Here is a 27,528-nt window from a genome sequence, read left to right as displayed (position 1 = left end):
ACCAGACTTGATTGCATTCTGTGGTTTCCAGTGTTTGTTCTAAGTCCACCTCCCATTTCTGGACATAAGCTGGTTTCACTGTTTCAGGTTTAGCTAACAATTGAACATATAAGGTTGAGATTATGCTCCTAGCATGAGGGTCATTTTTACAATATTTTTCAAAGTTAGTTAAATTAGTTAGTGAACTGTCTGTGGTTAAAAGAGGCATAAATACATTTTTGATCTGGAGGTACCTAAATATTTCTGATTGCGGTATTCCATAATTATCACAGAGTTGGGAAAGGGATAAAGGACGAGGAATTCACAAATTTGTGCATCTGCAGCATAACACTTCTAGCCCATGCTCTGAAAGATCTAGGAGATACCCATACTGGGTAAAATGCAGGGTTTTTGTAAAAAGATAGTAGAGGATTATGTAATGATTGCAACGTATTTCTGAATTTGTATCTGACCCATAGGGAAACAAAATGTTTTGTAATTGGATTATGCAACCCTCTACGATCTCTCAGTGAGAGCCAAATCAGTTTTGCCATTGACAAGGGATCACATTCAGCAGCTTTGATCGATACCCATCAAGGGGATTCTTGTAGTGCATGATATTTAGTTAATGATGCTATATGTGCTGCTCTATAATAAGATGGGAAATTAGGACAACCTAGACCTCCATTTACTTTAGGGAGGTAAAGTGTGTGTTGCTGTGTACGTGGTCTAAAAGAACCCCATATAAATGCATTTGCCTTTTTCTGTATAATTCTCAGGTAATAGGCAGGAATTTGAATTGGTAAGACTCTGAAAAGGTACAATAATTTGGGTAAGACTGTCATTTTTATTGTGTTGATTCTTCCGAACCATGATAAAGGAAGGTGGTTCCAAGATTTCAACATATTTGTTATAATTTTTAACATTGGAGGGTAATTCGATGAAAAAAGATCCAAGAGTAATGCAGTGGGGTGTATTCCTAGATATGGAATGGATTTATCTGCCCAGGTAAATGGGAGACCTACCTTAGCTGAACTTAATTCTAAATTTGAAAGATATACATTTAGTGCTGCACATTTCTTGGGATTAATGAAGAGGCCAGAGAAGGTAGCAAAGTCATCAAGTATTGGCATTAGGTTATTGCCTGATACTTGTGGCGATGAAAGAAATAGGAGGATATCATCTGCGAATAGGCACATTTTGTGTTGAAATCCCCCTACTTCAATACCCGTTATGGTGGGATCTGATCTGATCCATTGGGCAAGTCGTTCTATAAGAAGTGCAAATAACAGGGGTGAAAGCGGACACTCCTGCCTAATGCCCATTTCAATATTAAAGCTATCAGATTTATAACCTGCATATTTAACATATGCTTTAGGTTTATTATATAGTGCCCTGATCCAGTTAGTAAAATTTGGGCCAAAACCCCACTTCTGTAATGTGTAATGCAGGTAGGACCAGGATATAGAATCAAAAGCCTTTTGAATATAAAGTGAGAGAAAGCAGGAGGGAATGCGACGTGTTTTGGCAATTTGTGCTAAAAGAACTGCTCAGCATACATTATCGCCTGCTTGTCGTATTGGCATAAAGCCAACTTGATCACGATGTGTGCCAATGAATCTACTTAGACGGGGTGCTAAGATCTTTGCGAGAATTTTGATATCAAGATTTAGCATTGATATAGGTCGGTAGTTAGTACAAGAAGTATCATCAGAATGGGGTTTGGGAATCATACATATGATCGCCAATAAGGATTCTTGTCTAAATTAATTATTTTTGAGTAAATCATTGAATGCTTCTGCCAATATAGGGGAAATAGAGTCTGAAAAGGCGCGGTAGCATAATGCAGAATAACCATCTGGTCCTGTTTTTTTTTTAATTTTCAACTCTTTGATTACCTTTTCTACTTCCTGTACTGTGATAGGTATCTCAAGTTGTGTTTTTTTGTGAAACAGTTAGTTCAGGTAGGTTAATATGTGAGAAGAAGGAACCTGCTTCGTTTGAATTGAATGTATTTGCTTCCGTGCATAGTGTATTTAAGTGAGAACAAAATGTGTGAATGATTTTAAGGAGGTTGCTTGTATATATGTTTTTAGATAGTTTTAATCTAATTGGTTTAAATGAGTTATTTGTTGATCCCACCAGGTATGTGCCTGGTTTGTTAGATTTCATGAAGAAAGCATGTCTGGAACGACGCAGTAATTTATAAGATGATTCTGTAAGAAAAAGATCATATTCCAGGAGTGACTTCTCTAAATTATTTTTAGTGTTTGGATTAGGATTGCTTTGGAAAGCTAAGAAAAAGGAGTTAAATTGTGTTTCTAATTTACATACAAGATTTCTTCTTTCTCTATTGAGTATTCCATACTGCTGCCGAAGTGTTCCCCTCAACAAAAGTTTTTAAGTAATATCTCTGGTAAATACCAAGTTTTATCTTGTGCTTTAGGTATGGTTGATTCAATAGTTGTTAGGACTGCATTATGGTCAGACCATGGGGTGGGGATTATATTTGATGAAATAATCTCAGGTATCATTCCTGTGGTTAGGAAAATGTGGTCAATACGACTGAATGTTTGGTGAGGGTGTGAAAAGTAGGTGTAACTTCTTTTTGTTGGATTATTCTCTCTCCATGAATCAATTAAATTGTGTTTGGAAAGGAGTTGAGAGAGAGATATTTTAGAGTGGTTAAGGGGTGGAGCATATGGTGTTTTGTCCAGAAATGGTAGGAGAACCTGGTTGGAATCATTAAGTACTTGTAATAGATGTGTTAAGAATGGAATTGGCTGTTTGTTAGGTGCATAATAAGAAACCACAGTTACTTCTGTGTCCAAAATGTGTCCCGTAAGGATTAGATATCTTCCTTCCGGATCCTTAATTTTCAAATGAATTGTGAATAGAGTGGACCGGTGGAAAGCCAAAAGACTTCCACGTTGTTTGGTATTGGCCGAGGCAGTGAATATTTGTGGATACAATGAACTAAAAAATGTAGGCGTTTATTTTACTGTAAAATGAGTCTCTTGCAGGCACACAATGTGTGCATTTTTTGCTTGGAATGACCTAAACGCTTTAGTGTGTTTCAGTGGTACATTGAGTCCCTGTACGGACTTGAAAAGGGATTGTGTGTTATCTAGATTAGGAAAGAAGAAAAAGCAGATACGTTTACATTACATTTAATATGAAGGTATTCAAAATGTACCCGTGGTGAAGGGTAAAACCCCCAGGACAACAGGGGACAAGAGGCGTCACCCCATATTAAGGGAGGGGAGCCGAGGAAGACTAGGTGAGGCACACAGAACTTCCGTGAATAGGAGAACCGCTTTGTTAAACAAGAAACAAAAAATATAAATAAAAAAAATATATATATGCTAGGATGCATGTTTATAGCCCTTTTGGCTTAATGAAAGCATTATCTATTTTCTATAATAGGTTTACCAATAAAAATTGAAGAGAAAAAATTCATGCAATACTTGAGTAGTCTATCTAATCTAAAAAGTCTCCTTATTTGTTTAATGATAATAGTATGCAACTCTAGGTTGCAAGTAGTAAATAAGGAGAGCCAGTTTAACCATTCTATTTAGGTAAAGAGAAAAATAAACTTTGTTTCATATATTGGAGATAGCTGATGAAAATGAAGTTCCCATATGATTGTGCTCAGCATATTCAGGTGTAATCTTAGTAGGGAATTTCACCTGACCTATAATGTATTCTATTCATAGGATACAGGTGCAGGCTGCAATTTTGGGTCAAATGAGCATAGTTAGTCAGTCCATTGGATCTTCTTGGCCCTGTGGAGGGGAAACATAGCGACCCCTTTTATGTGTGTGATGAACCTAATTTTTCCCGGTTGCATGGGATGAGTTAGGTAGGGAAGAGGTAGATACTGTTCTTCTACTTGAGATTGTAGCTGCAGATGTTCCATCGATCAATTTAAGGTCAAGTAAGGCTTGTTGAAGTTTGTTCGTGATCTACAGATGTGTTTAGTACCTTTGTAGCTGAAGCGTATGGAGAATGGAAAACCCCATTGGTATGTGATGTTATGACATTGTAATTCCATTAAATGTGGTTTCATGGCACGTCTAGAAATGGTTACTTGAGAGAGATCAGCGAACATCTGAAAATTGTGACGCTTGAAGGTTAGATTGTCTTTCTCTCTGGCTGCAATTAGGAGTTGTTCCTTTGTGCAATAAAAATGGAACTTTGCTATGATGTCACGTGGGGGTCCATCTGCTTTTTTAGGCATGAGAGCTCTGTGCACCCTGTCCATTTCCAGGCTTTCAATTTGTATTCCTGGTTGCAATTCTTGGCATAATGCTGTTATTGTGGCAGATAAGTCAGTGATCGATTCAGGTATGCCTCTGAATCGCAAATTGGACCTTCTTGCACAGTTCTCATAATCTTCCAGTTTATTTTGTAGTGTAATGTTTTCTTCTTTAAGAAGATCTATTTCATTCAAGTATTCAAGTGTTGAGTTTTCTATTTCTTCAATTTTCATTTCCAGCACAGCTGTGCGATTTCTCAATTCTGTGATTTCTTTAGTCAAATTACTGGTTATTTGTTCTGAGATATTCGTTAATGCTTTGTTCAGCATCTTCTCAAATAGTTTCATAAGGTTTGGAGATGCAATTAATTCATGTGATGGTTTCTGTGACAGAAATAATTCAGTATCAGATTCTTCTGAGGAGACTTACTGTGACTGCTGTGTCTTTATCCTGTGTGCTGAGGTGATTGGGCCTGTTGCTGATGGAGACTGGCACCATTTTCACTGCAGTCTTTGCCTGAGCGCCTCCTCTGGGGGTATTTTTAAATGTATTCCGGGCTTCCCCCAATACCATTTTTAGTCCAAATGATTCTCTCACCTCACAGGAATGTTCAGACAGAGTTTTTGTAAGAAATAATTTGGCGGGCTGTCTTTGTTTAGCGGTTCTCCTTCTTCACAGAGCGGAGCTCTATCGGGACATGTCCATTGCGCTAGACTCCACCTCCTGAGCCTCATATCAATCTTATTTTTGAATTGATTGGCAATCTCCTGGGCAGTTGGTGAGTTAGAGGGTGGAAGCAGTGAGGGACAGAGTAAAGTGTTAAAGATAGAGAAGAGTTGATGGGGACTGGATGATAATGTGTTAATGAGTGTGATAAAATAGGTCTATTTGGCAGTATGGATGCAGGAGTAGTATTTTAGGAGGGGGAGGAGATTTATATTGGTTGAAGTCTTCTTGGGACTTAATCATCTGCCACAGATGCTCAAGAGAGTTGCTACGTTTTCTGAGACTTCTGGTGTTGTCTGTTTTTCAGGGTTGTAGCGGTCGGGGGCCTGATTCTGCGTATAGTGAGGGGGCAAGCTTGTCTAGGGAGGATGACAGGGGGGATGACAGTGAGTTGTTGTAGACGAAGTGGATAGGTTGGGGCAGTACAGGGGTGAGATTTTATCATAGAGGTAGTCAGTAGCAGAGTAGAGAAGAGAAGGGTTAAGGTGGCAAAGGTTTCTATGGGTAACTGTAGGGAGAGGAAGAGGAAGTCCTGGAAAAAGTGAAACTAATAAAGTGATGATCAGAGAGTGGGAGAGGATTGTTGGAGAGGTTGCACGGAGTGCACAGATAGGAGAAGACAAGGTTGAGGGTATTGCCATTGGAGTGAGTTGGAGCTTGTATCCATTGCTTCAGGTCAATAGGTTAGACTGAGAAGTTTAGAAGTAGTAGTCGTATTAGCAGTAAAAGGGATGTTGAAGTAGTGTCAGATGAAGCCAGGTTTCGGTGATGGCAAGTATGTTGATGGAATTTTTGATAAGTTTGTCACGGAGTGCAGTGAGTTTGTTACAGACAGAGTGAGCAGTCCAAAGAGCACAAGAGAAGGGAGGCTGGTTTTGGGCAAAAAAGGAATAAATAATAAGTTCTGTGGGTTGTGGCTGCTGTCAGAGGGTGTAAGGAGATTGAAGCATTGGGCAAAAATGGAGGCCCAGGGTTTGGAGATATGTCACCAGAGGTTATGAGAAGCAGGAGGGTGGCACTCCCCAAAAAATTGCATCATTGTACACAGGGCATGTCTAGTGTATCCAGTCCTTCTGCCCTACTGGAGGGATTCCCCTGTCACAGCACACTGAAATTCAGCTCTGATAAATGATAGCTAAATTGCCGAGTACACAGAGAAGGTACAGGAGCTGTAAAAAAAAAAGTTTATCATCAACATTGCTCAGCCATGAATACAGAAAAATACAAAGAAACATTGGGGCTAATTTACTAAGAAGAATATGTTGTGCCAGTTCATACCTTAAGTGGTGCACTAGAAAATGTATTAACCAGACATGGGAACCAGCGCACTTTGAAACACAAAATGATAATAAATATGAAAACTGCAACTGGTGTTACGGTAACTGCGGTCTTCTCATTGATAATAGTGCTTGGCCAATACAATTGGTTAATTTCATTTCATTGGATGTGTCTTGTTAAGCAATTAGTAGGTGTTCTCAGTTAATTAACCCTTTTGATGCTAATCTCATTCCCATTACTTCTAATGCATCTTTTAAATGTGTTTTTTTCTATTTTTACCCAAATCTTTCAATACATTACAAAGAACAGAGAAGTGTTTCTAAACCCAATAAATTTATATTTTCAGATCTTGATCTTTAGAGGTGACCATACACTGCAATCAGTTACATCTTAAAAAAAAAATATTCAGTGCAAGAGCCTGTTTGGTTTCCTATAATTTGAATTCATTGTTCAAGCGTGTCTTCCTATCACCTATGGTCATTGCTACGGGGCATGGTGGTGGGAAGAAATTAGCAGCAGTACAAACAACTTCCTATAGGGGTGTTATGTCATTCCTGTGTGATGGCCACCGCTTCCAGGAACCAGATATGCATCATGGGTACATACCACCACGCACACAGCAGTTGTGCATCTCACATACACAGCGGTCAAGCATCTAGATGCATTTGGCGCATCTAGCTGCAGGAACCCAATTCTTAGGGCCACTAGGGGTGCATGCATGCCCCCTGCTCGCCCAAGGAGCCGATGTGAGTGCCCATCAATCGCGATCACCACCAGGCTCCTGCAATCACTCGAGGCACACGGAGAACTGGGATCTGTGTGTGTAAACACACAGGTTCTAGTTCTCTGAGGGGAGAAATGACACATCGTCTGTTCAGACAGAGTATGGACAGTGATCTATCTCTTGCCCTACACAGTCCACTCCCCCTTAAGTTAGAATACACACTAGGGAACACATTAACCCCTTGATTGCCCCCTAGTGTTAAACCCTTCCCTGCCAGCGACATTTTTATAGTAATCAATGCATTTTTATAGCACTGATCACTGTAAAAAATGCCAATGGTCCCAAAAATGTGTCAAAATTGTCCAACATGTCTGCCATAATGTCATAGTCCTGATAAAAATCACATATCACCGCCATTACTAGTAAAAAAAAATTGTGTATTGTCTTGTTGAGTATTAGTGTCAGGAAGCTAGTTGCTAGGTAATTTGGACAGGGTATAATCCCCAATCCTCATTAAATTTAATAAGGATGATTCCCGGCAGGTGGGGAGAGGTGACTCTTTGTACATCTTGCGGCACGTATGCGTTCCTTGATCATCGGATCGAGGGTGAATACTGCTGTGCAAAATGTAAGTGCATTGTTTCCCTGGAAGCCCGGGTTCTGAATCTGAGGAAGCAACTGTCAGCACTGAGAAGTCCCTCCATACTAAAGTAGAGTCAGGAACATACACGGCAGATGCTGGCAGTGGCCAGCACAGAGGTGGATGGAGACAAAGAGGTGCTGGCACTAGCAAAGAGTAGATGGGTGACAGTCAGGAAGGGTAGAGGGGGAAGTGCCAGGGAGGCCAATCCAGGGCTGGAGCATCCCATTACATGTGCTCCATTAAGTGACATTGGTGAAATCAGGCAGGGACCAGAATTGCTGGAGCTGAGAGACTCTCCTAGCTGCCAGGGGAATAATTCATCCAGCGAAAGTGGGGGGAATCAAAGGGAAAGGAAAGACAGATTCTGGTGGTAGGGGACTCAATTCTAATGCCCCGTACACACGAGAGGACTTATGTCCGACAGACTTCCAAAGGAGTTCCGCCGGAGTTCCGACGGAGTTCTGACAGACTTTTCGGCCGAACGGACTTGGCCACACACGATCACACTAAACTCCGACGGATTCGAACGTGATGACGTACGACCCGACTCGAATAAGGAAGTTCATAGCCAGTAGCCAATAGCTGCCCTAGCGTCGGTTTTAGTCCGTCGGAGTAGCATACACACGAGCGGAGTTTTCGAAGGGGACCGGGTCCGGCGGAGTTCCTTCTTGAAAATTTGAAGCATGCTTCATTTCTAAAGTCCGTCAGACTTTGGCGAATCAAAAGTCCGTTGCAGCCCACACACGATCGGATAGTCTGACGGACTCGGTCCTTCGGACTTTGGATGTTGAAAAGTCCGCTCGTGTGTACGGGGCATTAGAAGGACAGAGAGGCCAATCTGTAACAATGACCTGAAGCGCTGAACAGTATGTTGTCTACCGGTGCTTTGGCTCGAATCTGGTGGACAGATTTCTGGGAGGGGCTGGGGAAGACCTAGCTGTCATGATGCACGTTGGTACCAATGACAAAGTCAGACAAAGTCAGAGGCAGATGGAGTGTCTTAAATAATGATTTTAGGGACTTGGGAACTAAATTGAGGAAAAGGACTTCCAAGGTAGTATTCTTAGGAATACTACTGGTACATTGAGCCATACCAGAAAGGCAGAGGGAGATTAGGGAAGTAAACAAGTGGCTGAAGAGCTGGTGTAGTAAGGAGGGGTTCAGGTTCCTGGAGGACTGGGCTGCCTTCTCAGTTGATAACCAGTGCTATAGAAGGGACAGACTGCACCTAAATGAGGAGGGTGCAGATAGGCTGGGAATGAAGATGGCCAAAAAGTTAGAGGGGTTTTTAGACTAGGCAAGGGGGGTAGGGTCCAGAGGTAGAGATAGTCAGTGTGGAACATATTCCAGAGGGTATTATTGGGGGCATTAGGGGTTGAGGTATTAGGATTGTATGACTATGTATGGTATGAGGAGGATTTGGATTTTGTGGGAATTTCAGAGACCTGGTTCAACGGCACTGATGATTGGCTGGCAAACATTCAAGGGTATACTCTTCATCGCAAGGATACAGAGGGTAAAAAAGGGGGAGGTGTATGCCTATATATCAAGAATAATGTACAAGTGAATGTGAGAGATGGCATCACTAAGGGAGCTAGGGAGGAGGTGGATTTCTTATGGGTAGAGCTTCAAAGGGATGAAGCTAAGGGGAAAATGCTACTGGGAGTATGCTATAGCCCCCCTAACCTGAGGGAGGAAGGGGAGACAGATCTCCTATCACAATTTGGATTAGCAGCAAGGATGGGAAGTGTTATCATAATGAGGGATTTTAACTATCCACACATAGACTGGGCAGAGGGAACTGTACATTCATCTAAGGCTCGCCAGTTTCTAAATGTCTTTCAGGACAATTTGATGGGTCAGATGGTAGACACACCAACTAGAAATAAAGCGTTACTGGATCTACTGATTACCAACAATACAGACCTGATCATGGATGTGGAAATATGGGGCAATTTAGGTAACAGCAATCAAAAATAAATTGGCTTCAGTATAAATCACACAAATAGGAAACATAAAGGCAATACAAAGACACTGAATTTCAGAGATGGGTTTGCTTTAAGAACATATTAAATAAGAGCATTAGACAATGCATCCCATTGGGTAATACATTTAAAAGAACGAACAAAAGTCCTGGATGGCTTAACTCCAATGTAAAAATTCATATAAAAGCAAAGGAAAAAGCCTTAAAAAAATACAAGGTTGAGGGATCATCATCAGCATTCAGACGTTGTAAAGAATGCAACAAGAAATGTAAGGGTGCAATAAGGATGGCTAAGACTGAACATGAAAGAGCAAAAAAAATCCCCAAAAATTCTTTATGTATGTAAAGCCGTGTACACACGTAGCTGTCTGTCCGACGTACTTAGTCTGGCAGACTTCCCGCCAGACTGTCTGTCTGACTTTCCGAACGGGCTACTTGCCCACACACGGCACTTTTTCGGCGGAATAATACGGTGTACTAAGTCCGCCGTACTATCCGCCCTACTTTTGAAATGAACGGACTCGCCCACACACGCTGAGGAAAGTCCGCTCATTTCGAACGTGTCTCCAGGTAGGCGGGGCCCGCAAAGGATACGTCACTGGCCCCGCCGCCTGGTATGGACTTAAAGGGGAACCCCAACGCCGAAAAAATCAGCGTGGGGGTCCCCCCAAGTCCACAACAGACCCTTGTCCGAGCACGCTACCCGGCCGGCCAGGAAAGGAGGGGCGAGCGAGCGCCCCCCTCCTGAGCCGTACCAGGCCGCCTGCCCTCAACATGGGGGGTGCCTTGGGGAAGGGAGGGCCGCGCGGCCCCCCCACCCCAAAGCACCTTGTCCCCATGTTGATGAGGACAATGGCCTCTTCCCGACAACCCTGGCCGTTGGTTGTCGGGGTCTGCGGGCGGGGGGCTTATCGGAATCCGGGAGCCCCCTTTAATAAGGGGGCCCCCTTATACCGGCCCCCCACCCTATGTGAATGAGTATGGGGTACAATGTACCCCTACCCATTCACCTGTAAATTAAAGTACAAAAAAAAACACAACACACAAGATAAAATAATTTATTGCACAGCTCCGGGGGTCTTCCGGGGTCTTCTCGCCGGACTCCTCCGCTATCTTCTTGTAGCTCTTTTACTAGCGGAGGAGCCTGGCATTCTTCTTCGTCGCCGCGGCCTCTTCTTCCGACTTCGGGGGTCTTGTCCCCCTCTTTGGTTCTTCTGCCGGGCCACCGCGCCTTCTTATAGCTCTTTTACAGGCGGTGGCCGCCGCCGCCTTCCGTTCTTCTTCTTCTTCTTCTTCTTCTTCTTCTCCTTCTTCTCCTGGAGATGTTGACTCAACGTTCTCTCCGGCCGCAATGCCAGGGACGCGCTGCGCTGCGACTTAAATAGGGACAAGGGGCGGTGTCACATGGGTTGATGTCACATGGGTTGGTGTCACATGGTGACCCCGCCCCCTTACGATGTCACAGTCCCTGAGGATGATGGGACTGTCGACATGTGACATCAACCCACGTGACACCAACCCATGTGACATCAACCCATGTGACACCGCCCCTTGTCCCTATATAAGTCGCAGCGCAGCGCGTCCCTGGCATTGCGGCCGGAGAGAACGTCGAGTCAACATCTCCAGGAGAATAAGGAGAAGAAGAAGAACGGAAGGCGGCAGCGGCGACAGAAGGCCGGGCCACCACCTGTAAAAGAGCTATAGGAAGGCGCGGTGGCCCGGCAGAAGAACCGAAGAGGGGGACAAGACCCCCGAAGTCGGAAGAAGAGGCCGCGGCGACGAAGAAGAATGCCGGGCTCCTCTGCTAGTAAAAGAGCTACAAGAAGATAGCGGAGGAGTCCGTCGAGAAGACCCCGGAAGACCCCCGGAGCTGTGCAATAAATTATTTTATCTTGTGTGTTGTGTGTTTTTTTGTACTTTATTTTACAGGTGAATGGGTAGGGGTACATTGTACCCCATACTCATTCACATAGGGTGGGGGGCCGGTATCCGGGGGCCCCCTTATTAAAGGGGGCTCCCGGAATTCGATAAGCCCCCCGCCCACAGACCCCGACAACCAACGGCCAGGGTTGTCGGGAAGATGCCCTTGTCCTCATCAACATGGGGACAAGGTGCTTTGGGGTGGGGGGGCCGCGTGGCCCCCCCTTCCCCAAGGCACCCCCCATGTTGAGGGCACGCGGCCTGGTACGGCTCAGGATGGGGGGCGCTCGCTCGCCCCTCCTTTCCTGGCCGGCCGGGTAGCGTGCTCGGACAAGGGTCTGTTGTGGACTTGGGGGGGGCCCCCACGCCGTTTTTTTTTGGCGCTGGGGTTCCCCTTTAAGTCCATACAAGGTGGCGGGGCCAGCGGCATCTCCTTCGCGGGCCCCGCCTACCTGGAGACCCGCTCGAAATGAGCGGACTTTTCTCCGGGCGGGAAAAGTCTGCTCATTTCAAAAGTACGGCGGACTGGCATACACACGGCCGGATTGTCCGCCGAAATGCGAGTCCGGCGGGAAGATTGGAGTGCAAAACTACTTTCTAAGTTCGCCGTACTTTCGGGTCAAAAAAGTATGCCGGAGGCTACACACGGGGGGATTGTCTGGCGTACTTCAGTTTGCCGGACTTTTCCACCCACTCGTTTGATCTTGTGTACGCGGCATAAACAGTAAAAAAGGGACATACCATATTGGCCCCATAAAGAATGAGGAAGGACATCTGGTTACAAAGGATGGGGAGATGGCAAATGTATTGAATGTATTCTTCTCCTCAGTCTCCTCAGTCTTCACAAGGGAATCGGGGGGCTTCAGTAACCAAAACTGCAGTGTTTATCCTCATGACACATCATAGGAAGCACCTCCATGGAGGACAGAATTAAAATTAGACTTGACACTTAATAAATCACCAGGACCAGGTGGCTTGCACCCGAGGGTACTTAGGGAACTCAGTCAAGTAAATGCCAGGCCATTGTTCCTAAGTTTTACTGACAGTCTACTGACTGGAATGGTATCAGCTGATTGGAGAAAAGCCAATGTAGCACCAATATTTCAAAAGGGCCCAAAATACATCCCTGGGAGTTACAGGCCAGTTAGCCTAACATCAATAGTATGTAAACTCTTGGAGAGGATGATAAGAGACTATATACAAGATTTTAGTAATGAGAAATGTATCATTAGCAGTAATCAGCATGGATTCATGAAGAATCGTTCTTGCCAAACCAATTTATTAACCTTCTATGAGGCGGTGAGTTTCCATCTAGATAAAGGAAGGGCCACAGATGATTTTGCAAAAGCATTTGAAGCAGTTCCCCATAAAAATTTACTGTACAAAATAAGGTTTGTTGGCATGAACCATAGGGTGAGTACATGGATTGAAAAATGACTACAAGGGCAAGTTTAGAGGGGGAGTATAAATGGGGAGTACTCAGAATGGTCAGGGTAGGTAGTAGGGCCCCCCAGGGTTCTGTGCTGAGACCAATTCTGTTTAATTTGTTCATAAATGACCTGGAGGATGAGGTAAACAGTTCAATCACTTTATTTGTGGACGATACTAAGCTAAGCAGGGCAATAACTTATCTGCAGAATGTGGAAACCTTGCAAAAAGATGGGGTGGGCAACTACATGGCAAATGAGGTTCAATGTAGAAAAATGTAAAATAATGCATTTGGGTGGCAAAAATATGAATGCAATCTATACACTGGGGGGGGGGGGGGGGGGCTCTGGGGCAATCTAGGATGGAAAAGGACCTGATAGTCCCAGTAGATGATAGGCTCAGCAGTGGCCTGCAATAATAAGCGGTTGCTAACAAAGCAAACAGAATATTGGCATGCATTAAAAAAGGGGATTAACTCCAGAGATAAAATGATAATTCTCCATCTCTACAAGACTCTGGTCCGGCTGCACGTAGAGTATGCTGTCCAGTTCTGGGCACCAGTCCTCAGGAAGGATGTACTGGAAATGGAGCGAGTACAAAGAAGGGCAACAAAGCTAATAAAGCTTCTGGAGGATATTAGTTATGAGGAAAGGTTGCAAGCACTGAACTTATTCTCTCTGGAGAAGAGACGCTTGGGAGGTGATATGATTTCAATATACAAATACCATACTGGAGACCCCACAATAGGGATAAAACTTTTTCGCAGAAAAAAAAAGGAGTTTAACAAGACTCGTGGTCACTCATTAAAATTAGAAGAAAAGAGGTTTAACCTTAAACTACATAGAGGGTTCTTTACTGTAAGAGCAGCAAGGATGTGGAATTCCCTTCCACAGGCGGTGGTCTCAGCGGGGAAGCATTGATAGTTTCAAGAAACGATTAGATAAGCACCTGAACGAATGCAACATACAGGGATATACAATGTAATAATGACATATAATCACACACTGGAACGAGCTGGACAATCTATGAATTGCTGGTGGTGTTTCCCCAGGTTATCACATAGAAAAGAAAGGAGAGCCCATAGCGTGATAACCCCTAAAAAATTGATTATTTATGGAGAAATATAAAAATATACTCACAATTTGATTAAAAATCACACAAGCAAAAGTTAAAATGAAGCAGGCACCGAGTAAACAAACTTTCATGGCCCTGACTGGAAATGACGCACGACGTACTATAACTCCACCCTACATATTTCATCAGGCTCCAGATGGCGTCTTGAGTGACTTTGAGTGGATTTTCCTTTAATAAACCCCAAAATATTGAATAATTTGGAGTGTACACAACAAAGTGCTAGAGTGATTTGCCTAATGGGCACTAGTTAGATTGGCCCGTGTTTCCCCAAGGAAGGACATTGGTAAGATTTTACCCTCACTTCCTGTTTGGCTGTGACAGGAAGTGAATACATTTGAAGGAGAAAGTGGCAAAATTTGGGAGGTGTCTTCACTCTATCAGGGGTTCAGACATCTCCAAAAACTGACAAGACTTTTAATCCCTCTGCACTCTATCCTCAAGCAAAATAAGAAATGATTTCATTTAGTTTAACTTTGCAAAGACACATTCATAAGTTCAATTTTCAGAAAAGGGGCACAAAGCACAAAGCCCAACCTAAAAAAGACAAGTAGGGGTTCTAACACTCACTTGGTTTCCCTCAAATGCCCACAATTAATATAGGATTATCTTGAGATAGATTTTAGCTCAGTGCTCTAAATCAGAGCTTCTCAATCCTGTACTCAACAGGCCATATTTGCAAGTGTTCCTTTATCTTGCACAGGTGCTTTATATCATAGTCAATAGCTTGGTATTTTGGACAGCTGTTTTAGCTAAGATAAATTCCCAAAATGTCCTGTCGGGGGTACTTGAGGACTGAGGCTGAGAACTACTGCATGAAAATTGAATACTTACCTCTCTGTAATTTTCCTTTCCTGGTGCCTATCCATGGCAGCATACAAACAACCCATGCATATGCTACCATGAAGGAACCATGTTTTGCCATGCCAATCAGCCTAGTTAAGCTGCAGCTGGGAAATCTATTGCATGACACATAAAAATTTGCTACAAATGTTATTGGTCAACAAAACAGGACTTGGAAAAGAGCAATGGCATCGAAAAACACATGTATATTAATTTGAGACACTAACAGAATATGGTTTTGAGGTCTGACCATTTTGCAGAGGAAATTAAGAGAGAGTTAAAAGGACTGCGCTCACAAACGGACATCTATTAAGGATTTAAACATTAATTAGTCACAACATCTTGAGGAAGATTTTGCAAAATAATGCAGCACAGACAATTAAATCAAATGAAACAACCTACAAACGACACACATTGAAAACATCATAAACATTTCAGAGGAAAATATCCCCCCCACCCAAAAAAATACAATAAACCAAAGTAGAAAAAAAACTTGCTCTAAAAAACATCTGTTTGCAAAGACATAACAAACACAATACAAAGAGTAAATACATGTGTTACAAACTCTATAAGGCGCGGTTCACACAGGGGCGGCACGTCTTGCAGCGCCGCAACCTGTACACGGTCAGCGGCGACTTGCAAAACGACTTCTGTATAGAAGTCAATGCAAGTCGCCTGAAGTAGTACAGGAACCTTTTTTCTAAATCGGAGCGACTTGAGTCGCTCCTATTAGAACGGTTCCATTGTATAGAATGGAGCGTGACTTGTCAGGTGGCTAAGACGCCTGGACAAGTCGCCCCTGTGTGAACCGAGCCTAAGGACACCGAAATGTACTCTCTTGCCAGCCGCACACACACACACACACACACATACACACACAAAAGCTTGCCTCTTTTCAGGGCAAGGTAAAGAATGCTATCTGCAAGCTTTATATGACATAGGTTTGTGTGCTAATGAGGCAATTGAAAACACATGCACAAGCCATGAAACACACAAAATGCAAGTTCACCCAGTGTAGAGACAGAACTTCAAAGTGGGTACACCTGTTAAGGATGCCCCTAAATTACTCAAAAAAACCCTGGGAGAACTTTTCCTTTTTCCTTGTCCTTAAGTTACTAACCCAAAAAAAAACACTCTCTGAGCATGCCCAGAAACATCCAAGTGCTGTTCACACACAAAAAGCTGAAAAAAATCAAAGTCCCTGAGCATGCCCAGACCAACTCAAATGCATTTCATACACCAAAAGGCACAGGGAAAAATCAAAGTCCCTGAGCATGCCCAGACCAAACCAAATGTAGCTAGCACAAAAAAAGCCACCCCGTCCAAAATTAAGCACATCATCAAGCATGCTATAAAATTACAGATGGGACAAACACCCCTGGTCCAGAGGGGCAAACAAAGAGCCTAACATGGGCAAAAGTTATACAACAAATACCATTGCAGTCTATGGGAACTGACTTGTTAATTTTGCTAGTCCCCACTTAGCTGGCTTATCTTCTGTTATTGACCTTAAAATGGGTATGGGCCCAGGTCCCACCCTAAGTGACATATATCAATATCACCAATTTGAACAACCCCAAAAACGAAACAGGGAAAAGTGCAATTAAAAATGCAAAATTGCTTAAAAGCTAGTAACTTGGGGGGAGGGGCTTACTTTGCCTGCAAAGTGGTGCATCTGTAGCATGTATCCAAAATGCTGCTTCAAGGATGTACAGCTTTAGAGAAAACTTACAAATCTACATTATATCTTCAAGATTTTAACCCAAAACAAAAAATAGCCTGCCCTCCCAATACATACAAGGCCATTTGGGTACACACTAACAAAGCACACAGCAAGCCAGCCCATGAAAGGGGGGTGGATGCTTGGTGGGCAGGAGGGGCTCGGGCACCCCAAAAGTCAACCACCTTGTTCCCATATTCAGAGAGACAAGGGCCTCTTCCACACAACCCTAGCCTGGGGTTGTGGGCGACTGCAGACAGGGGGCTTTATGGAATGTGCAAAGCTCCTTTAAACTAGTGAGTACAAGGTGCTTTGTGGTTGGTATTGGGCTAAGCCCAACATGCCCCAAAGGCAGCCAGTTATGTTGAGTTAACGTGGCCTTGTATAGTTCTGGAGGGGGTTGGGTGATTGCTTTTCTCGCCCCTTTCCTAGCTGGCCCTGTTGTATGCTCAGAAAAAGGATGTGGTTTGGATTGGTGAAGGCAGATCACAGCCTTTTCAGAATGGAGTGGAGTGTGGTGTTCCCCTTTAAAAGCAAAAGTTAGGCCATGGAAATACAAGGGGTTAGAGGAGGGAGACCAGAGCATTGAAAAATGAAGTGTGGAGTTTCCCTTTAAAATCAAAAGGTAGCCCAAATAAATCATATGCTATAGAAGGGGAAAAAAGAGCATTGGAGAATGGAGTGTGGATTTCCCCTTTAAAGGCAAAAGCTAGCCCAAATAAATCATATGCATTAGAAGGGGGAGAGAAGAGCATTGGAGAATGGAGTGTGGAGTTCCCCTTTAAAAGCAAAAGCTAGCCCAAGGAAATCATATGCATTAGAGGGAGAAGGTTAAATGCCCTTTTAAGAGGAGCTAAAGGAGAGAGAGTCTTTTTACATAATTTTAACAAGGTGCATGTCACATGCTAACATGACCTGTGTGCAAATTTCCTTTAAAAAATACATAAAGGTGAACCAGCGTAAAAAAAAGTCAAGTTTAGAGGTAAGCATGTTCAACCCATGCAATTGCATTTGCATTGCTTGACATTTACTAAGATTTTAGTCATGCACAGTGCTTACATTGATCTCACTCAGTTCTAAATGTGAGTTTATTTCACTTCCCCTAAATACACCTGTAAACACCTATGTGTGCATGGACATGTTGGTTTACATGAAGGTGCTTTTACAGTCTGATAAAAACCTAATTAGTAATTTTGTTTAAGAAGAGCATTAATGAGCCCTTATACCAGTGATGGCGAACCTTGGCACCCCAGATGTTTTGGAACTACATTTCCCATGATGCTCAACTACACTGCAGAGTGCCTGAGCATCATGGGGAATGTAGTTCCAAAACATCTGGGGTGCCAAGGTTCACCATCACTGCCTTATACCTTATTAATCAAAATAAGAGAAGTAGGACTCCATAGGGGTTATTTACTAAAGGAAAATCCACTTTGCACTGAAAGTGCACTTAGAAGTAAAGTTGCTGTAGATCTGTGGGGGACATGCAAGGAAAATAAAAAACAGCATTTTAGCATGCATATGATTCCACTCATTTCAGATCTACCCATTAGATTTAGAGTGACTGCACTTCCAAGTGCACTTGCAGTGCAAAGTGGATTTGCCTTTCGTAAATAACCCCCCATATATAAAGCAGTGGTATTGCCCTAATACAGTGTGTTTTGCATCATTATAAAAAAAAGGTGCTCATTTAGCTTCTGAATCCTGAACAAGCGGAGTGCTAATAAAATGAAAAAAAAAAAGGGTGGTAGGAAGAGTTATATTATTTACCTGTGCTTCAATCAGGAAGTTCATTCTGCAATATTATGCAGAGAAAATTCCATGGGACAGTACAGGCTGTACCCCCATGGCCTGCATTTAATGACTAGGACTGAGTGGAGAGATATGTTGAACACAATATTGCTCTAGTATTACAGATTGTCTTATTGAACTAATTCTAGACCTGAATAATACCTTTTCTGCAAAATAGCAAATTAAATACAGATACAATATGATAGAATCTAAATATTATTACTGTCTGTTAACAGAGGAAAAGATAAAACTTCAGCTGTCCAAACTAATAGTCAGCTAAATGTGCATAATGAATTAAAAGTTACAATGGGAGTTAACAGATAAGACTAGTTTGCATCATTTCTTTTGCCATTTATGTTGCTATTCATAGTAAGAAAACCTTTTGTACTTTAATGTTATTATTCAACTTTCTTTATGACTTTAGAGTAGATATCCATTATTTCTGCTCTAATTATAGATGTCTAACGCAATTGCTATTTTCATAACATTAAGGCAATGTAAAAAGCCAGTGCTTGCTGTTTTTCCTTTATTGATAAGAAAGGTGTTATCATGCTGAATAGATGCCACCTATAGCTGCTTTTATGTGGCCTTCTTTAATTGATGCATAAAATATGTCCTACATAAAATGCTAATTATTTAAATTTATATTAATGTAAATTCTGTATAATCCACAAAATCATTATATCTATTTAAAAGCGTACAATGGAATCCTATTGAGCATTTGGTGCATTCATTACCTTTTAAATAACCGTGTTTGAAGTATTGGGCAGGGCTCAAAAGTAATTACAGTGCTTTTCAATTAAATATCTAAAGCTGATTAGAATCCAGAACAATCCCACTTGGTTGTTCTGCATTTCAAATATGTAGTCTAAATTTGAAGGTTATAAATCTTTGAAATTACATTATAAAGCACATTGCTTAAGCCAAGAGTGCTATAAAAATACCTAATCAATTAGGAACTAAATTGTATTCAGCTTTCAGAAAAAGCATTAGTCCCAGGGAGTTCTAATTACTGTACAATGGTAGCAGTGTTTCTATTTCCAAAGCCACAGTGATGCTTTTTATCGGGCATCTGTTCTTACACATCGCTTTCTTATAGAACTTCTCTTGTTACAGTATTCAAGTGTTATTCCAAGTGCATATCATACATTTTCAAGACATAATGTAAATAGTAACATACTGTATAAATCCAAAACACACCAAAATCACAAGTACTTGGTTTGTACTTAAACAAATTATGTAAACTCACCACCCACAAGGCCTGGATATCTATTACCTCCTACACTAACCTTTTCACAAAATACAAAAGAGTAGCAATTGGTTCAAAGCTACACTCAGGTATCTCATTCACTGCTAAAGAAAATATGCTAAATGCATAACAAGGAATCTAAAGTATTGGTATAGCCACAATTTGTCTCATTAATAGTTTTGGGTAGAATAGGGAAATGGTAAAACCCCTATCACTATACCTTTTGCGAATGTGTACCATTGGGTACATTTTCCTTAATTTCCTGTTCCAGAAATACAACAAGAAGTTACTAGAAATCTCCAAAAGTAAGAGAAATTCCCCTCTTTGTCAGTCATCCCCAATACAAAGAACAACTACAATTTTGGCATTTCCCTCAGTTTCTTTCTCAGTGGCATCAGCACAAAGAGAGGGTTGAATCTCCCCTATGTGGAGATAGACAGCATACGACATATCATACAAGGTCTAAGGTATAATCCTTCCTCAATATACCAAAAGCTAAAATAAAGTTTTTTTCCTAGAGATAAACTTGAAATATAGTTGTATGAAGCTCAAACACAACTTTTTAATGCTACCTACCAGGTGTATAGGTTGGAAATGAGACCATGTTTATGTGGATCTGATTTACAGGCTTGTTTGAATATAATGACGCTTGATTATTTCGTATCAGAGGCTGCATTTGTTGTGAAAAAAGTTTTTTATTTGAAGATATCTGAAAGTTTTTGCATGTGGAAGATCATAGCTTTCATGAAGAGTAGGAAATGGTGTGATTAGAGAAGATTTATAGAAATGATGAGCACAGGTCAAACCAACTCTTGACCATGCCGAGAATGAGTTTGGGGAGGACCAAGCCCGGTAGAATGTAGGATTATGAAGGAAGGAGAGAAAATGGGTTTTTAACCTATCTCAAATGGATAGGCTGTGTTGGGATTCCCTACTGTTCTGCATTGCGTTGGGTTTAGCCAAATAAGATTTGTGATGGATAGAGGGTCACAATGGACTGATTCTACCGCTACCCAAAGTGGGATTTCCATCTTAGCGTGGTATTTGGAAAGTTGTGATAACTGGGCTGCATAATAATATTTTGTAAAATCTGGCACACCCAGACCACTTTGAATTTTAGGAGCATATAAGGTGTGTTTAGGAATTTGAGATTTTTGTCTTACCCCAGATAAAATGTAAGGTTTTATGTTGTACAATGCATAAGAAGTGTGATGGTATAGCTATAGGGAGTACTCAAAAAAGATATGAGTTTTGGGAGGATGGACATTTTTATCACTGTACTTCTTCATAACCAGGCCAATGGTATGTTTGACCAATTATTGAGAAGTTTATTAAGTTGTGAAAGCATAGGTGGGTAATTTGTTGTGTGGAGCTCCATAGGGTTGGCTGTAAAGTTAATACCCAAGTAGGAGATAAATGTTGTAGACCATGTGAATTGAATTGTAGAGAGTGAAAACGTTGGGTTTGGGTGGCAGGTGTCAACAATATATTTAGAGCTTTAGATTTGTGGGGGTTTATAGAAAGGCCTGATACTTGTTCAAATTTAGAAAGGATGCTCAGAAGAGTGGGCACTGAGGTTATGGGTGAAGTAAGGAATATTAAGTCATCATCTGCAAACAGACATCATTTATGTTGATAACCACCAAGTTCGAGTCCTTTTATGTTTGGGTTGGATCGAATGAGTTGGGCCAGGGGCTCAATTGTCAATGCAAAGAGGAGAGGGGATAGGGGGCATCTCTGCCTGGTTCCTCTCTCAACATTAATAGGATCAGGGAAAAAAGGGGCCAAAAAGAGGGCTGGGGAATCACCAACCCCCGGGACTTTAAAGGTATCAAATCAAGAAATATTAACAAAACCTTAATGTATAAAATATTACAATTTTATTCAAGCTATACACAATTAGGGAAACATTCATAAAAACGATGATTTAACATCAATTTGCAAACAAGAGCATGTAGATCATCTTTCACCAAACAGAAGAGGTGAAGGAAAGGCAAGCTGCAATCATTCTCAACATGTTTCGCCCGGCATGGGCTTCTTCAGGAAAAACTGATTGAGCAGCCAAAGAGCTAGGGTGATAAAAAAATGAATGTTACTATAGATTGGTGTATAGAGCAACAACAGTTGATAGGATAAATAACAATAGATGACAAATAAATTGATAAGGAAAATCGTATTACGTAGATCAAATTGATAAAACAGATACTTAGTATGTTTTAAATGGTTAAGTTGTAGACTTATTACAATGAATGAGTATCTCACCGATATTGCCAATGCTCCAAAAAGAATTCAAAAATGTCAGACGAAAATCAGTTTTAAGACTTTTAGAAAATCTATACTCAATTTTAGCGATAAAGTCGCAGGTCAGGAGAAATTAATCGCCTATAGGGAATCTGCAGAGAGAAATAAAACAAATTCAAAGGGATATAGAGAAAAAGGAAGAAAGATCCATTGGACCCTTTAAGAGAAAGGAGCCAAATTTAAAATACGTATATCATAGATATGGTAATTACCCAAATAGAAATGTAGAATCAATGAGAGTTGCTTAAAAGGAGTTTTTTAAACTTCAAAGGTAGGTCAGAGTCAGAATCCATGTTAATGTTTTGGAAGCAGACGTGGTGATTAAAGCTAAAGTAAACAGAAAAATTGCTCTTAAAAAAAGGAGTCTGTTGTAATAGAAAGGTATGCAGTCACATAGGAAAGCATCCAATAAAATCCACTGAGGTGGATCAATTGCATATTCATGTCTGGTAATATAAATTGTGGCTGAACTGTTTAGGCAACTTACCCAATAATCAGGCTGTGTTTGCAAGTATGCAACTCGTTCCATCAATTGCCAAGAGGCAACTGATGGAAGTACAAGGTTTTAAGCCTCTCCAGCTCGGCGGCGTCTGATGTCACCGCCGAGCTGCGGGCGGAAATAGAGTAAGGGGAGAAAGAGGGCTGATACCGGTATCCCTACAGTTGAAGCAAAGTGCGCATGCGCAGACATCGCGCCGCGGCTCGCATAACGGAGTGCGCATGCGCAGACGTCACGTCGCGGGACGCATTGCGTGCCGAAGCTTCCGCGGCCATTTTAGAAATTCCAGGAAACGGCAATGGGCTCGTGCGGTTAGACAGCAATGTCCCGCACGACGTAGAAAACCAAAGCGACCATTTTTAAAAGGGTAACATGGTCTAATTAAACAGGCAGATAGATGGAGAGTAAATGTGGCAAAAATAAAGGATTAGCATACCATAAGCCTATTACTACGCTCCTAAACAGCATCAATGATCTGGTTGAATCAAGCAGATCTATAAGGAGCAATGCAGCCAACACAGAAACTGTAAATCTCCAGCGGAATGTAGTGCATGTATATCCCATATGCCTATTCACTGGAATGCTAAATAGATAAATACAGTCACAGCATAAAAACCACTCGTAAAATTTACCAGAGGGACTGTATTCCAAAGAAAATAAAGAAAATTGAGAGAAAATAATAATAAAAATATAAAATGAAATTAAAATATAAAAGATGAAAAAAATAATAAAGTGAAAGTAAATGTTAAATATGAGCAAAAAAAAAAAAAAAAATATATATATATATATATATATATATATATATATATATATATATATATATATATATATATATATATATATATATATATATATATATATATATATATATATATATATATATATATATATATATATATATATATAATATAGAAATGAAAATAATTAAATGAAAATAAATAAATAATAATAATAAATGTAAAGAATAAAAAATACAAAATAAAATATAATAAGAGAAACCAGTAGCAGACCAACAAAGTCCCATTAATGTAGGAATCAATAAAGGGTTGAGACGCTGATTGATTGACAGGACCCAACAGAAGTGTTACTAGTTCCCCGGGGCGCCCATACAGAAACCCAAATCAAAGCAAAGGCGGTAAGTCTCCAATTGACAATTAGAGTTAGTGAAATAGTTTGAAATATTCAAAATCTTAGACTAATTGGGGCATTGACAAATTCAGAGAGATTTACAATTTAAACAAAGCAAAACGAAACAGAAACACATTCCAAAAACATAAAAAAAAAAAAGGGAGAGAAAAGACCCAACCTATAGGAAGGGTTTAAAACTAAAGGCTTCATTGTGGCCCGGTGCATCTGTGGCCCTAAGGTCAAAGATCCAGCGGGCCTCTCGTTGCAGAAGGCAATAGGATCAGATTTAAAATCTGAATAGGAGATATATGCTTTCAGGTGTTGATATAGGGTAGCTATCCATTTCAAGAAATGTGGTCCGAAACCCCAGTGATAAAGAATTGAGTGTAGATAAGGCCATGATAATGAATCAAATGCCTTTCATATATCCAATGAGAGGAAGCAGGTAGGGATATGGCATGAACAGTGGGCCAGAAGTGTAGCTCAATGAATAAATCCTGTTTGATCCCTATGAATAAGGGTGCCAATAATTGGATTACGTCTGGAGGATAATATTTTGGCCAATATTTTGATATTAACATTGAGGATAGATATTAGTCTATAATTAGATGTGTCATCTGTATTGGATTTAGGGATCATGGATATAGAAGCTGTAAGTGATTCCATACCAAAATTACATTCTTTGAGAAGGGAGTTAAAAGCTTCTACCATAAGGGGTGATAATAAAGATGCAAATCTTTTGTAGTAAGTTGCTGAAAGGCCATCTATACCTGGACATTTATGTAATTTTATTGATTTTATAACTTGTATTTCAAATTCAGTAATAGGTTTATCAAGAGAATCTTGACGAGATGAGGAAAGGGAGGGGAGATGAATTGAACATAGGAGTGAGATCAGTTGAGAATGGTCTAAGGTGTTAGGGTCTTTGTATAATTCAGTTTGTTTTTTATGAAATTCTTTTAAAACCTAGTGGATTCTGGTGTACGTATATTTTTACATTTTTAGGCATATAGGTTTAGGGGCAATGACCGCAATGTCAGGGCTAGAAATGTGTTTATTAGCTTTCATATAAAAGGTGTGCTTGGCTTTACAAAGTGTTTTTTTTTGCTGATTTTGTTCTTTATGGTAGAAAGAGGTGTGGCTAATACAAACCCCTTTTATATAAGGTTTGAGAGCTTCCCAACGTGTCAGGGGATCTGTGTCAGTGGAATTGTTGGTGATGAGATAATCTTTTATGGCTGTTTCCAATCTCTGCTGGAATGAGGAATTTGCAAGTAAACTATCAGTACAATGATTGGATCATAGAACTAGAGTTGAGAAAGTTGTCATTACAGCATTATGATTCGACCGTGCACATGGTATAATATATGAGTCTATAATGAGTGCTGAAGTTGAAACCATGACAAAAAAGGTGGTCAATACTGGAGCATTGCTTGTGGGGTGGTTCAACCCATGCAATTGCATTTGCATTACTTGACATTTACTATGATTTTGGCCGCTTAGTGAACAAATACATTTGAACGAGCGCAAGAGTCGCTTGCGCACACGCAGTGCTTACATTGATCTCACACAATTCTAAAAATACTTGCAGGCACAGCAGGCTTTCTCTGAAAAAGTTACTTTCTCATTCTATTTTGGGCATATTTGTTACTTGGGCAGTTGTTACTAAACTTCAGTTCACCCCACATCACCCTATTATATTGGCACCTCCATCTTCTGTTAATATTGAATTGAAGATGCCATGTGCTATGTTCATGGTGGCGCACAGATTGCATTCTCCCGTGCGCCGAGATCGCTATAGTAAATGGGAGATTCATGCTTTGTTCCCGGTGCACCATTTGGTAAATATGAAAATGTGCGTTGCTCCTCGCCATGTGCCTCTACTGATGGTGCACGGCTTTCGTATATATAAGCCCCATTGTATAATTTTGTATCTTTCTGTTTATTCATCTACAGATCAAAGGGATGAATTTCTATCTGCAGATGTATTCAGTTAAATATTCCTCTGTTGAAACCCTTATTGACCCATAGTTTACGCTAATCAGCCCTAGGTAACTCCTTTTTCTCTTTCTCCATTCAATTATAATTTCCTGATGATTATTTTTTTCTATTTTACTAATGTTTAAACTATTTTCTGTTTTTGTTTGTTTTGTTCATTAATATTTTTTACCTTTTAGACATATTTACACGTATAACACTGAAAAAAGTGCAAAATTGAAAAAAAAACCTACTTAACTTATTTTGTAAATAACTTAGCAAAGTTTTATATCAAAGCCATAATTTTAGTGTCGTTTTAAACAGGACAAATTACAGGATAAAATGCATACTTGTTATGTCCAGTAACACTATTTACTCTGACACTAACTGCCACTGATACTAAATTAAAAAAAATGGTGTCCAACAAAAGTCTGACCCTGGCCTTGACCCAAACACTAACCCTGGCACTGACCTAGATCAAACCTTAATCTAGATATTTTTTGTCTGACTCGGAATCAGGAGTTCCGGGCCCCGATCATTAGTATGGGGCTAGGTGTTCTAGGTGAGACCCCAGTATCTGTGCTGGGAGCACACCATGTGCTGCGCTCCCAGAACAAAGAGAGATATATGGTACCATGGAAAAAAGCCCAGTCTAGCGGGCCGCATATTTGTGTGAGGTTGGTGCGAAGGGGTTAATAAGGGATATCATTTAAAACAGGGGGTCATGGTATTGTAAAAACCTTAAAAACCTAAGATAGCTTTCTGTTTTATGTTGTTTTTGACTCTGCGTCCTCATTAAAGGAATTTTTCATCCTTTCTGTCCCAACAAGAAGTTGTAGAAAATCTCCCCAACAGGGATGCCATTGGTGATAAAAACCTGTGATTGATCATCTGAATGTTTGCTCTCTGCCTGATAAGATTTATATGACTGGGTTTAGCAACCCTCCTGCCTAACCTAACCCCTCAAAAACAATCGCACCCACCCAGAAAACCCCCAGATCACCCTCTCACAAACCCAAACCTCCCAGAATAGACCTAGACCTGCCCTCCACAGGAGCTAAGGCCCACCCCAAAGCACAACCGCCACCCCTCCATTCCCTGAACCCCACCCTTGTCCAACCTAAGGCTAGAATTATAGGCCAGGGGAATGTCCACTGGGCACCCTGTAATGGTGCAGACCACAATGGGCAATACAGGGATGTCCAAAGCAACCCACGCTGATCAGTCTAAGGAGCTAGACTGTCGGCATGCAATCAAACCGAACTCAGCTCAAAAGGCCATGTAATTGATTAGTATAGCCACTAGGGATGAGCTTTATGTTCAGGTCGAACATGAGTTCGACTTAAACATTGGCTGTTCACCTGTTCACTCACTAGTGAACAATTTGGGGTGTTAGCGGCAAATTCGAAAGCCACGGAACACCCTTTAAAAGTCTATGGGAGAAATCAAAAGTGCTCATTTTAAAGGTTAATATGAAAGTTATTGTCATAAAAAGGGTTTGGGGACCTGAGTCCTGCCCCAGGGGACATGTCTCAATGCAAAACAAGTTTTAAAAACTGTAATTTTTTTCAGGAGCAGTGATTTTAATAATGCTTTAATTGAAACAATAAAAGTGTAATATTCCTTTAAATTTCGTACCTGGGGGTGTCTATAGCATGCCTGGAAAGTGGTGCTTGTTTCCCATGTTTAGAACAGTCTGACGGCAAAATTACATTTCTAAAGGAAATAAAGTAATTTAAAACAACTCGCGGCTATAAAGAAGTGTCAGTCCCGGCAATACACATAAAAGTTCATTGATAAAAACGGCATGGGATTCCCCTACAGGGGAACCTCGAAACAAAATAAAAAAAAAAAATGTGTGGGGTGTCCCCCCAAACTTCACACCAGGCCCTTCAGGTCTGATATGGATATTAAGGGGAACCCTGCGCCAATTTTTTAATAAAATGGC

At 41.0% G+C, this 27,528-nt stretch overlaps 1 protein-coding gene and 1 long non-coding RNA gene across 3 annotated transcripts in view; one reads left to right on the top strand and one right to left on the bottom strand.

The window, feature by feature from the left end:
* Positions 1 to 27,528, top strand: part of LOC143974940 (bifunctional heparan sulfate N-deacetylase/N-sulfotransferase 4-like) — a 566,687-nt gene that overhangs the window by 252,832 nt on the left and 286,327 nt on the right. The window lies entirely within an intron of this gene.
* On the bottom strand, positions 21,533 to 22,078 carry LOC143976106 (uncharacterized). The gene is made up of 2 exons (XR_013272511.1): positions 21,938 to 22,078; positions 21,533 to 21,744 (listed from the first exon to the last, which is right to left on the bottom strand). It is a non-coding gene; the product is annotated as an uncharacterized LOC143976106 (long non-coding RNA).

Source organism: Lithobates pipiens, unplaced genomic scaffold, assembly GCF_037356315.1.
Source record: "Lithobates pipiens isolate NorthernLeopardFrog02 unplaced genomic scaffold, aLitPip1_a1.2 Scaffold_13, whole genome shotgun sequence".
NCBI classification, from domain to species: domain Eukaryota; kingdom Metazoa; phylum Chordata; class Amphibia; order Anura; family Ranidae; genus Lithobates; species Lithobates pipiens.
The sequence above is the reverse complement of the archived record's forward strand: the minus strand, read 5'-3'. Positions and strand labels throughout refer to the sequence as shown.